General features: G+C 47.5%; 1 pseudogene; it reads left to right on the plus strand.

Moving 5' to 3' along the window:
• The first annotated feature begins 3,852 nt into the window (after positions 1-3,852).
• LOC136475695 (mitogen-activated protein kinase 3-like) lies at positions 3,853-8,610 on the plus strand (annotated as a pseudogene).
• The last annotated feature ends 4,840 nt before the right edge of the window (positions 8,611-13,450 follow it).

Raw genomic sequence — 13,450 nt, forward strand, 5'->3', positions numbered from 1 at the left:
GTGTTTCAATCGAGACATCCAACACAGCGGTGCATTGTTTCTACACATACAGTCGTTTTAATGTACATAATTGTTTCCACTATTTTTTTCTTCATTTGTGTAAGTAGGCTACTAATATTTTGTTGGAATCTTGCTGTGTAGGACCATGAGAGGTGCTTTTTCTTTCAGTGTATCGATGGTGTAGATAAATTTGACCTTAAATACCTCCTTTTCGACGATTAGTGTAGAGAGAGACATCCACGTGAGCACTTCAAGCGGTGGGTTCTACCCCTCTAACCCCCCATCAATGATGGCTAAGGAGAAGCACCTAGCCATAGTTAGACAACTCGAGGAACCTCCTCTGTGTGAATGCGAAGATCGAGCTGTGATAAATCCTGAGAATACGTTGGAGTTTATGTGTCTAAACAAACACGAAGTAAGTGGAAAGTATATCTATTTAAATGTTTATCTCTATAGGTGTGCGTGTACTAATGTATTCTCTTATAGAATTATGGATTTGCGAAGTGTCATTTCAATGAGTGGCTTTACGGTCCTAAGAATCAATGACCAGAGCCACCAAAGGCAAATAAAAAGAAGAAAGAAGGGTTAATTTACAAAGCACCTCCAGTCAAGTGCGAATGTGGTGTTAAATCCAACTACAGTCTTGTCCTTTCGGAGCTTAGAATAGTCCATTATTGTGGCCATATGGTTGACTATGATGAGGTTGATTATTTTTGTGGTAAATATGAAATCGTATTTTGTTTCTTTTGCTAAGACATATATGATATAATTTTTCGTTTGAACAGAGCACTAGAAAATACAGGTGGAAATGTTATGAGGGTCAAGCTAAGTTCTTGGATGAACTGAAGGGAAGGCAAGTAATTGCACAGAAAAGGGGATATGGACCAGACTACGTCAACCTATTCGTTAAACATCACAAAGTCAAGATACGTGAGTTTGCTAGACAACGCGGTATTCATAACCCAATCGATGTTGGACTTGACAAATGGGGATTGGAGAGACGAAGGGTGTTAGAGAAGGAGAGGGCAAGAAAGGAGGCAAGGGAGGAGACAATAGTACAGATGCAGGTCTTGAACAAGCATATTGTTGCATTATGTGCCAGTGAGTGTTTGAAAGTCTTTTTTTTGTTACCTGATTTTAAATGTAATATGATCGCGTTGCTAACTGATTGTATTTTATACATGAAGGGATTGGATACAGCGAGGACCATGCCGCAGAGGTGGCTCATGCAAGGTATGAGGAAAAAAGTTAGATGAGCACAGAACACGAGCTGGTCGCACCGTTCAATCACCGATTGTGTTGTCTGATGATGGGGATGAGGATAAGGACGACACTGCTAGGTTGAGCAATCTCATCGTTCTTGCTGAGGCGGGCTTGCAGGTGGAGGAGGCAGAGAACGACACTAGCAGACTGAGCGAGCTCATCGTTCTAGCAGAGGCGGGCTTGCAGGCAGAGGAGGCTGAGAACGACACTGACAGACTGAGCGAGCTCATCACTCTAGCAGAGGCGGGCTTACAGGCGGAGGAGGCTAAGGACGACACTGGCAGATTTAGCGAGCTCATCGTTCTAGCAGAGGCGGGCTTGCAGACGGAGGAGGATGACGACGCGTTCTTCACTCAGGCCGCAGATGAAGCAAATGCCGCTTACTACAAGCGACACACAGATCAGAGCAATGCAGGTGAGTCTAGCCACAACAAGGTTGTGGTAGAGGACTGATACTCGGATGATGAGTTGCTTACTCAGTATGTTTCAGACTGAGGATTTAAAAGTGTATTTGCCCCCTATATGGGTTTTGGTGTATTGATTACATCCACATTAGGGACTAATGTGATCTTAATGAGATATGTCGTAGCTATTAGTCACATGAAAGATTTAAAGAGTTGATAAAGATGAAATTGTATTCCTTAATTCTTAAAGTTGTAAAGGCAGACGAACTCAAAGCGCTCTCCAAAGGTTTTATTTTTGTTTTTGAGTTTAGGATTCGCCGCACTATAAAGAGGGATGCAAACTTAGTTGGTCTGAGGAAGATAGAGTGCTCAAGCATAAAAATAAAATCAAAATAGAGACAATTTAGTACTCTACGAGCATGTAGAATATTTTTCAGTGACTGTTGGTGTCGAAAGTCTCGACGTAAGCCGGAACTCCTCGACCGTCGAAAGTCACGACACGCCGGAAGTCCTGACGCCCAGTCACTTAGCCTACGTAGTGATTGTGGCCATCGGAAGCGCCGATGTAAATCGAAACTCCCGACAGTCGAAAGTCCTGACCCAAGTCGGGAGTCCCGACACCTGGGTTTTTGCTGGCCAACTGTCTGCGCACGTCGGAAGTCCCGACGTACATCGAAACTCTTGATAGTCTGTACGATACGATTGGACTATACACGTTCTAATAAATTTACATTTAATATGTATACTATATTTGTGCCTTTTTAGCAGTGTAGTATAATTAATGATTCATGAAAAAATTCGCAAGAGTTTCCCTTGTTTCAGGAGCATCCACAGTTACAAACTAGAGACATCATTATATAATCCAAACATTTAATCGTCTAAAGAGCACAATGCAACCACAACGAACATCACAATCAACATAACATGTCCTGCATAGTCCAAATAGTCCACAATATCCATACAGTCCCAAATAGTTATAGAAAAGTGATCACAAAATCCATAATAGTACATACTAACATCTACCACAAACCCTCACTGTCTCTTAGTCTTACCCCTACCATTATGACCGAGAGCGCTCTCTTTTCATAGTGTCTCCATAATATATGCTCACTAGATTGTTCATCTAGTAGTTCAAATAAAAATTAAAATACAATTCGTTTAGTCCAAAGTAGTTGTTATATAGTACATCTCTAATAGATACTAACCAACTACACCCTAAATAACTATGTCTATGTATCTAACTATATTTATCTCACTAACAAAATTAACTAGCTATCTAATAACTATATTTATGTACCTATGTCACTAGCTATCTAACTATATCTATCTCACTAACTAAATCAACTACCTACATCATGATATTTACTAGAAACTATCAAATAATCTAAGTAGCGCTATAATTCAAGCTAACTAAGTATCTACATTGCATATTAAAAAATTTACATGTCCAAGTTAATGCAACGATGCGACGCGAACGTGGAGGACGGGATCGACAGCGAGGTCGCGGCGCGCTGGGAGCCGAAGCCGTGTCGCGACCGGGGTCACCGGAGGGATCGCCTATGCGCGCAGCGGACCTCGCGAGCCAGGATGGACGAGGCGGCGCGAACCGGGAGGGGCGGCGCGTGGCGGGCGTGGGATGGCCGGCGCTCCTCGCGGTGAGACGGCGCAGGCGGTGGCATGGCCGGGCACGGTGGCGCGGCCGGGCGGCGGAGGTTCAGGGAGCGTTATAGAGAGAGAGGAAGAGAGAAAGGAAGGGAGGGCCCATACGTAATACAGGGCTTGGCACCAGAGACCACGACGTCAAACTCGGCGCCAGGATCTACGGCGCCGAGCTGATTGTCATGTCAGCGCCACGTCTGCGACAAGACCTCGGCGACAGCAACGGTGGCGCCGAGATATGTAAGCTCGGCGCCATCAAAGATGGTGCTGAGCTAAGTGTTAAGATTTTAAAATCATATCTCCAGGGATATATTTGTGATTTTTTTTAAAAAAGGGCTAAAAATAAAAAAAAATCGGCCTTCCTTCCCGATCTCCCCGACTTCCGTGTCGGTCTCGGGCGCGCGCGACGTAGCGCCCGCATCCGACGGCCCCGCGGCGCCCGGCAGCGGCGCATCGACGGCTCCCACCCGCGATGCGATGCGATGCGACCATGATCCGTCAGTCAGCAGGTCAGAATATTCCTCGCCTTCCCTCTCCCCCATCCTCCTCGCAGCGCGGGACTCCTCCCTTCCCTCCCCTCCCTCTTCCTCCTCTTCCTCCCCTCCCGCGGTTGGAGCGGACCGGAGGCGAGGGATTCGGCCGCGCGCATGGCGCTGCAGCTCTGACCCTAGCTAGCTGCTCCACCCACCCACTTTGCCAGGCGCGCCGTCCTCTCCCCTCCTCTCGTGTGAGTGAAATCTTCCGCGCTTTCTCCTTCGTTCCTTTCTGTCTGTCTGTGTTGGTTTGGTCTGCGCTCCGACGACCGTCCGTTCGTGTCCGGACTCGACCGATCTCGCTTCCCGATAGCTGGGGGCGTCATTTCGTGCCCTTGATCTGGGTCGCCCGGGCTCTAATTTCGAGCTCGGAATTCGCGCCTGCATGCGCAGCTTAGTGTGATTTGGCTGATTTGGGACCGACCATCTATCTGGAACTCTGCTCACGGATTCATGGTGGGATTCCGTCTTACCCGCGTCGGCCATGATCAGGGAATGTGATGGGATGACCGGTTCGGCTGGTCGGTCTCCGTGATCGATCTGCTGGTTCTGTGCTTAGTTGCTCGTGTTTTATTCGTCTTCGTGCAGGAGACGGCACGGCATCTCACTGGTGAATGTGTGTTCGCCCGGGAGGTGTGGTTCAGGGTGTTGGCTCCCATCGGCCTCGCCAACCTTGCGCCATCGCATGGGGTCGCCTTCCTCGACTGGTGGCTGCTGCACCGAATGCAGCTCGAAACGGCGAAGCACAAAGGCTTCGACTCCCTCATCATCCTTGGAGCTTGGTGTCTTTGGAAGGAACGTAACCAGAGGGTTTTCCATGGGGCTGGCCGCTCGCCCGTCGATGTTGCTACCGTGATTGAGGAGGAGGTGGATCGTTGGTCTCAGTCGGGGTACGGCCACCTAGCCGCGCTGTGGGCGTCCAGGGACTTTGGTTGATCTTCACTAGTCGGAAAAGTCGCAAAATTTGTTCTTATGTAATACTAAGTTAGCGCCACCGCTATTCTGTTGCAGGGTTAACTTTGTTCGGCCGTAGTGTGCCGCTCGCATTCTAGGCCAACCGACGTTTACCTATGTAACAACTCCTTTTCCTTCTTAACGATATACATGCAAAGCATGGTCGCGAAAAAAAAAAAATTCGTCTTCGTGGTTGCGGGTTGCCCCATATGGGTTAAGGTTAATTGCATGCTTGGGATTAGGAAGTTAGCTTGTGATTGTAGCGCAGAGGATATTCTATAGCATTGAATGGTGGTGGAGGTGAGTTGGGTGATTAACGGTAGCAACCGACTAACGACCGAGGGGTACCAACCGGAATGGTTGTGTGGTGAGAGCTACTTCATAGAGGGAGAGGCGGAGTTGCCAAGGTGGGTTGACCTAGCATTGAATATGTGCTTGGTTGTCGAAACGATAGTGTTGTTCACCAAGCACGTTATGTATTTGCATTTCGTACTTACTGCTACATCTGCCTTGCATTGTGCCTCCTTCCATTTGTCTGCTGTGCTTCTTCTCTGAAACGATGTGCAACCTTTTGGTAAACACTGCAATTATGTTTGATTGCATGTTGTTCGTTTGATCAATTATGTTTAATTCATTGGTGGTACCAACTTCAGGATCTGATTATGATGTTATGGGCATCATAGCTTTATGGTACACACTGCAATATTGGTTTAGGTCCTAAATATTCTCACTAGGCTAGAGTATAAGCTTAATGTTCATTCAGAATAAAAAATGAGGACATATTATTTGGCGTGCCCATGAGGTGGATGTGCTCTCAAGTCTCAACTGAGAAGCTTCAGTCTAGAGCATGTCAGTTCACCACATTGTAGCATAGCTGTTGCTGCTGACTTGTAGTTTGTGGGCACTCTAGATAACTGTGACCGCACTGGTATATGACTATATATCTGGTCTTTGACTTCAATTATACAAGTTCTTTGGTCTTCTGCATTTGTAATTCTTGTAACTTTTCTCTTTTAATCATCGCTTATATACTAAATTATTTTCTTTCGTTTCCTTACTAGAAAATGGCGATGATGGTGGATCCTCCGAATGGAATTGGGAGCCAAGGAAAGCATTACTACACTATGTGGCAGACCTTATTCGAGATAGACACTAAATATGTGCCGATCAAGCCCATTGGGCGAGGAGCTTATGGGATAGTGTGTTCATCCATCAATCGTGAGACAAATGAGAAAGTAGCAATAAAGAAGATACACAATGTTTTCGACAACCGTGTGGATGCACTACGGACCTTACGGGAGCTGAAACTCCTTCGCCATCTCCGCCATGAGAATGTCATTGCTTTGAAGGACATAATGATGCCAATACACAGGAGGAGTTTTAAGGACGTGTACTTGGTCTACGAACTCATGGATACTGATTTGCACCAGATAATCAAATCGCCTCAGGGCCTTTCCAATGACCACTGCCAGTATTTTCTTTTTCAGGTAATACTTGGATCAGTCTTCTCTATTCTGAATTCGCTCTTTCATATCTGTGTTGTTCAACAAATAAACTGAGATTATGTGTGTTGTAATGCTCTTTAGCTATTAGTTACCTAAATAAGTGTTGTTGTGTGGTGCACACTGTACTAACATTGCAGGGAAGGAGTATTATTAGCAGTGGTACTAATTTGAAGTTGATTTTGTTGGACTGATGATCCAGTCTGGGTGTCAATTTTGTCATAATATCAAAATCAATCTAGGCCTTGTTGCATTTGTGTCTTCTGAAAATATTTTTTGTAAGGTTTTCACACAAAATTGTTATAAATAATACTTGTTCACAAAGAATATTATTAAATCATGAGATCCCGATAGAATACGAAGGGCAGTATGAAATAGTTGCATAATCTTTAGTGATATTCTGGTTAGTTTCACAAAAATCCTTGCACTTCATTTATTGGCCAGTTATTTTCTCTTCTGAAGCACAGATTACTCTTTAAATATATAGACAACTTCGAATTTAATGCTCTGGGGCTATTTAAGCCTTTCTATTTCTTTCGGGCTTAAAAGGAGAATCCTACTTTGCGGGTTATATTTTTGTCCATAGAATAGTCGAAATCTGATATGCACCCTCTTTTTTTTTTTCCAAGTCCAAATCAGCAAGCAGTCGAGCATGTTGCACATGTTAGTAACTGTCACCATGTTTCCTCTTTGACAAGTTTTGAAATTCTCAAGTTTGATTTTATCTGCTTATGTTGTCACATGCAGACAAATCTCAGTCAATCTCTCATTGGCTTATCAAATATACAATTATATATTATTGCCCACATGCTTTATGCAGCTTAACACCCTCCCTTTAGATGTTTACATATTACAGCTTATTTTACTGACTTGCTCGAGCCAGATCTCCCACTCCAAATGATATGTTGAGTAAGACAACTTGCACCTTATTTGATCAGACTTCCTGTTCCAAACAAAACAACAGCTTTTATTGAAAAATGGGATCATCTGGTAAAGCTAGCAGTTCTTTCAGCCAGCTTGCATATTTACAAAGAGTCCATCCAATAGTTACTAAGTAGTTCTGCATAGGGCTTAAGAATCTATCCAGTAGTTAATAAGTTCTGCATGAAACTATGAAAAGTAGAGCTTATCCACAACATGAAGTAAGGACCAGGTTGATGAATTTCTTATTCAACCTAACTTTCTGCAGTCTAGCTTCATTTTAATTTCGAGAACCTTTGTATTTTTTTTGTCATTCCATCTTGATATTTGCTATCTAACGTCGTCGCTAATAATCTGATGCACTGCTCTTTTTCTTCATTGTAGTTGCTCCGAGGACTGAAATATCTCCATTCAGCAGAAATACTCCACAGAGACCTAAAACCTGGAAACCTGCTGGTGAATGCAAACTGTGATCTGAAGATATGTGATTTTGGCCTTGCACGCACAAACAGTAGTAAAGGCCAGTTTATGACTGAATATGTCGTCACCCGCTGGTACAGAGCTCCTGAGCTGCTCCTCTGCTGTGACAACTATGGAACATCCATAGACGTTTGGTCTGTTGGGTGCATCTTTGCTGAGCTCCTTGGCCGCAAGCCAATATTTCCAGGAACTGAATGCCTAAATCAGCTCAAGCTCATAGTGAACGTTCTCGGCACCATGAGTGAGGCTGACTTAGAGTTCATCGACAACCCAAAAGCTCGGAGATACATTAAGTCCCTCCCCTACACTCCTGGTGTTCCCCTTGCAAGGTATGTACCCACATGCACACCCTCTTGCCATTGATCTATTGCAGAAGATGCTCATCTTCGACCCCACCAAAAGGATTAGTGTCACCGAGGCTCTCGAGCACCCTTACATGTCCCCTCTGTATGATCCAAGTGCAAATCCCCCAGCCCAAGTGCCCATCGATCTCGACATAGATGAAAATATCAGCTCAGAGATTATCAGGGAAATGATGTGGCAGGAGATGCTTCACTACCACCCTGAAGTTGTCACAGCAATAAGCATGTGATGAGATCCCACTGCCCCAGGACATCGTAAGGCTCACCTTTGTTTTTTTTTCCCTTTGATAAAAGCCTACTGCGATTAGCCGATTATGGCGCCTAGCTGTTGTAGTACCTTAATGTCTGCTTGGATACTTCCGCTTGTGTAAATATGCGCCCAATAAGAGCGGCGTATGGATAGATGTTATCACTATGGACCATTACTTGTTGTATGTACTGTATATCTGTCGACTGTTGTGATGTTGTATGAGTTTATGAATCATGAAGCTCTGTTAAAGTAAAATCCCATACATGTTAAGTTCGGATGCTTCCCAACCTGTTCTTTTGTTAAACTCTGTTTTCTCCGGGCGATACATCATACATTTGTAAAAAAACGTCGTGAACTGCAGCGCGTTTCTGCTGAATGCACACCTCGAGAAACAACTGAAAGCTTAACTGGGTCATCAACTCTGTACCATTTCCGACCAATTGATCAGCTCTGCAGAGCAGCAGCATACACATGCAGAAGGAGGCTGTGGAGGATCAACCAATTTCATCTTCGATGTCCATGCCGTTGGTTGGAATTTTGGGATTTTTTTAATCAATATTTTAATACTAATCCCAAAAAAGAAGTTTGGCGCAACAGTACCACACTGTCACGTCACATACAGTGGCACGACATAGGGGAGCCACGCTGGCGTCGATGGTTGACCGGAGCTGGCATGACGTAGCGTGGGCTGGCGCGACAGGCCCATATAAAGGCCCCGACCCACCTGCTTTTTCCTCCCTCTCTTCTGTCTCTCTTCAGTCTGGGCGACCTCAAGGTGAGCTCACGTTGTTGTGTTCTTTCTCTTCTCTTCCTCCCATCCTCTATTTGTCTTTGATCAAGTTTGCATTTGCATTTCAGGTTTGATCGGTCCCGTGCATGAGGTATGACTCCCTCACCTCTATTGTTTTTTTGTTTAGTTGATGTTTTTATACTGCTCTGGTTACTGTTGTGTGCAATACTGGTTTTCTTTTGGTTTAATGAAAGTTGCTTTGGCTAATCTCGTGTAAATTATATTATGGTTCATGTTGTAGTTGTTGGACTTTTGTGTTTGTTTTGTGATTGGTTTTGGTTGGCAGTGCATTAGGGTTCCACTGCACTGGTTTAGACAACAATATGGGTTGGTGTGTTGTTAGTAAACTTGCTTTGAGGTGTGTAATTTGAAGTTTTTTTTGTGCTTATTAGATGTATAGATGAGTTGGACTACGTATTTATATACATCATTTACATTCAATAAGTTAGTCTTAGTGTCGGGTTCATAAACCCAAGGTCCCCAATGGACCCGCTTTCCTGCAAAACCCAGCCCAGTAGGCGGCGCAATGACAACACGCGCCTGGACCGGCCTAGATACATAATGACAGGCTAAGACAATGATATGGTCCCTGACCGGAAGGCCTGGCCAAGGTGGGACCGCAGTCCGACTCTGACCCCCTTCTCCGACCGAGGATATGCCGGACCTCTGCTCGTTGCTCTTTCCCGACCGACACAGTCGAGACTGACTGGGAACGACTGACCGGGGACGCCCACTCGGTGTGGGCCCGGGGAGCAGGCGGAGCAGATAAGGTGAGGCGCTCAAGTCAACCGCAATACCGAGGACTGTACCCTACCATGCCCTGCGCACCTACAGGACGGTGCCATCGGGGCATGCCAGGCGAACATGGTAGAGCCTGCCAGATGTGTCTGAATATAAACAGTATTGTGGGCACCGACGACCATCCCGTACCTGATGGTGTGGGCAACAAGACTAGGCAGCACACGTATACACACACTCTCTCTCTCTCTTTTCTGACTTGTAAGGCCATCTCCTTCAACTATAAAAGGGGATGAGCTCTCTCCTAAAAGCCCCCCGAAGACTGGTCGACTCGACAGCTCAATAACTCTAGGACTCGACAGCTACACAGTCTACACGCTCTCAACAGCTGATAAGCTCAGACACACAGAGCATACGTTTCAATACTTAGCGCATGTTTGAGCATCCGTCACTCTCTTCCACTCGGTTCAGAGTCCGACCGGGCCTCTAACACCCCCTTTCTCATTCCTTACTCGTTTGTAACCACACAGCAAACTTCGAGCACCTAGGCTCAGGAATAAAGTCACCGATTGACCTCAACTGGACATAGGTCCTGTTGCCTGAACCAGTATAAATCATGTGCCATTGAGTGCTAGGCCACATCCGATCATAACGCACAATAAAACTACAAATATTTACTTGTTGGTCACTTTTCGCACCGACAGTTGGCGCCGTCCGTGGGGAGGACGTTGTGTGTTCACATCTTTGTTCATCGGATGGCCCACCTTTCCACCATCTTCGGCATGGCGGGCTCGAGCGATATGATTTGCTTTGGCTCGCTGGAGTTTCCCCGCTCCCACTTGCTGGGATGTGGGCTCCTCCTATCTTCGTGCCACTCCAGACCTTCCTCTTCAGGAGTCTAGACTTTGTCGCTGGCCAGCTCGGCGTACTTCGCCTCCGCGAGAAGAGGCGGTTGTCCCGACGCCCACTGGAGGAGGAGCGCCCTCCACCGACTGCAACGGGCCACTCGACGACCTCAATGTCGAGACACCCGCACTTCGCCTCGAGCCCATGCTGGGCTCAAACCCCACGATGAGTGATGTACATATTGTTCTTTACTCACTATTTAACACCTTCCGTCGGCTCTCTGGAGGGATCCCATTGTCCCCACCACGACCGCTATGCGATCGGCTCCCCTATGGCTTCGCGTCCCTCGTGGATGCGTGCGCGTAGGGACTCCGAAGGATGCTGACGCCGCCCCATCTCACGTCCAAGTTCATGGGGACGACGGGCTATGCTCCCACCTCCTTCCATGACCTCGTCGATGATGAGGTTGAAAGTGATGGCTCCAGCATCGGTGACATCATGGTATCTGGCCACCCTCTGTCTCGGGAGTGCGCTATGGCAGACGCCCTGAGACAGCCACCGGAGGTAGTAGAGTCTCTACAGACTCACACCCTTCGGACCCCCGTGCGTAGGCCCTAGCGCATGCGCAGCAGCACAGCGAGGAGTTACAGCAAAGGTGACAAAGCCAGCCGCTGCTTGCGCCGGAGCGCTCGGCGCATCACGCTGTGCCACATGTGCATAACCCAGCAAGCGGCACTCGAGGTCATGCTTGTCAGGACCAGCGTAACATACCAGACGAAGGGGATGACCCCTTTAGTTTGCTTGGGCTGGCCAGAACATCACTGCTACGGTGATGCTTCTGCGCGGCCTTCCTGAGCCTACCGACCCCCAGGAACAGGCAATCCACCAGAACCTCTGGGCGCTGGTGGATACCGCTGCCATTCAGCAGGCGGAGAGCTCCGCGTCACGACACTGGCTCGTGGCCTCTTGCCCAACTAAGGGACTAGGGCCGCACCAGTCGAATCGCTCCGTCCACTCACCGCAGCAGTTGCCGGGCGTGGAGTAGGAAGCCGCGACTGCACTGTAGCCCAACCCGGCGCCTGCTCCACACCAACCACCTGTGCGCGAACGGCTCGGGCCGAATCATGACGCTCGCAACATCATCAACAATCGACACCATGCCAGGCAAGATGATAACGCCCATCAAATGGTGGCGAGAGCAGGCGGCACGGGCCCTAGCCCATCGAGGAGTGCGAGGACACGCACCCTAGGCATGGTGGCCGACTAAACGATCGAAGCCCTAGCCCGGATGGCCCGAGGCCATGGGCCTTTGGTCATCACATCTAGAAAGCACTGTTCCCATAGCGCTTCTGACCGCCCACCAACCTCGCCAGGTACACCGGGGAGATGAACCCGGTATATGGCTCGAAGACTTCCGGCTCGCCTAACAAGCCAGAGGAGTGGATGATGACTACTTCATCATCCAGTACCTCCCCATCTACGTGGGGGAGCATGTTTGAGCATGGCTCAAATTCCTTCCATCCGACATCATCTGTGACTAGGCAGATCTCAAGAGGGTCTTCGTAAAAAATTTTTAGGGGACATATGTCCATCCGAGGAATTCCTGGGACCTCAAGAGCTACCAGCAGGAGCCCAATGAGTTCCTACAGGATTACATCTATAGGTTCTCAAAGCAGTGCACTCCCTTCCTGATGTCGTCAACGTGGACGTCATTAGTGCATTCCTCTCTGGGACAACCTACGAGTCCTTTGATCCACAAGCTCGGCTGTGTGAAGCCCTGTACCACCCATGACCTACTCAACATCGCCATGAACCATGCCTCCAGTGAGGAGGTGGTCAGGGTGGTCTTTAGCAGTGGTCGGGACAGGGGCAAGGCCAAGCACAAGGACCAAGGCGAGTGCCCCTCCACACAAAAGGGCAAGAAGAACAAGAAGGATTAGGGCTGACCGACCAACCTAGCTTTGGTCATTGTGGCTGACTGAGCGGGCAAGCAGCCCCAGCAGGGCTAGCCCGACCACTTCGATAAGCTCATGGAGAGTCCATGCACCAACCATGCCTATCCCGTCAAACACCTCTACAAGGACTGTGAGCTCCTTAAGCGCTTCCTACGGCAAGCCACCAAGCCAAAGGAAGGGAAAGGCAAGGAGGCAGCGGCTGAAAGGATCTAGATGCCCAAGAGGGGGGGGGGGGTGAATTGGGCTAATTCTAAAATTCTTTGCAATAATTAAAACCTACACTTAGCCCACTTCACCCCTTGTGCCTAAAAAGTGTTTCTAATGTTCTACCGCACAAAAGTTTTGCAACCTAAGTTCCAATCCTACTCTAGCATGGCAATTCTATGAATGTAAAGACAAGAATTGAATTGCTCAAAGTAAATGCTTAAAGTAAAGAAAGAAGGAGGAAAGTGCTGATGTTTTAGCGAGGTATCAGAGAGTCTCCACTCCCCACTAGTCCTCGTTGGAGCACCCATGCAAGGGTGTAGCCCCCCCCTTGATCCACGCAAGGATCAAGTGCTCTCTATGGGTTTATTCTTTGACACTCCATCGCAGTGAATCACCCACAACCACTCACAACTTGAGTTGCGTCATCCACAAGCTCCACCGGATGATCACCAAACTCCCAATCACCACTAAGCCGTCTAGGTGATGGCGATCACCAAGAGTAACAAGCACAAACTCTCACTTGACCATGACAAGCCTAATGAGAAGGGTGGATGCACACTTTGCTACTCTTGCTTTCACTAATGAG

This window comes from Miscanthus floridulus, chromosome 8 (assembly GCF_019320115.1).
Source record: "Miscanthus floridulus cultivar M001 chromosome 8, ASM1932011v1, whole genome shotgun sequence".
Classification (NCBI taxonomy): Eukaryota; Viridiplantae; Streptophyta; class Magnoliopsida; order Poales; family Poaceae; genus Miscanthus; species Miscanthus floridulus.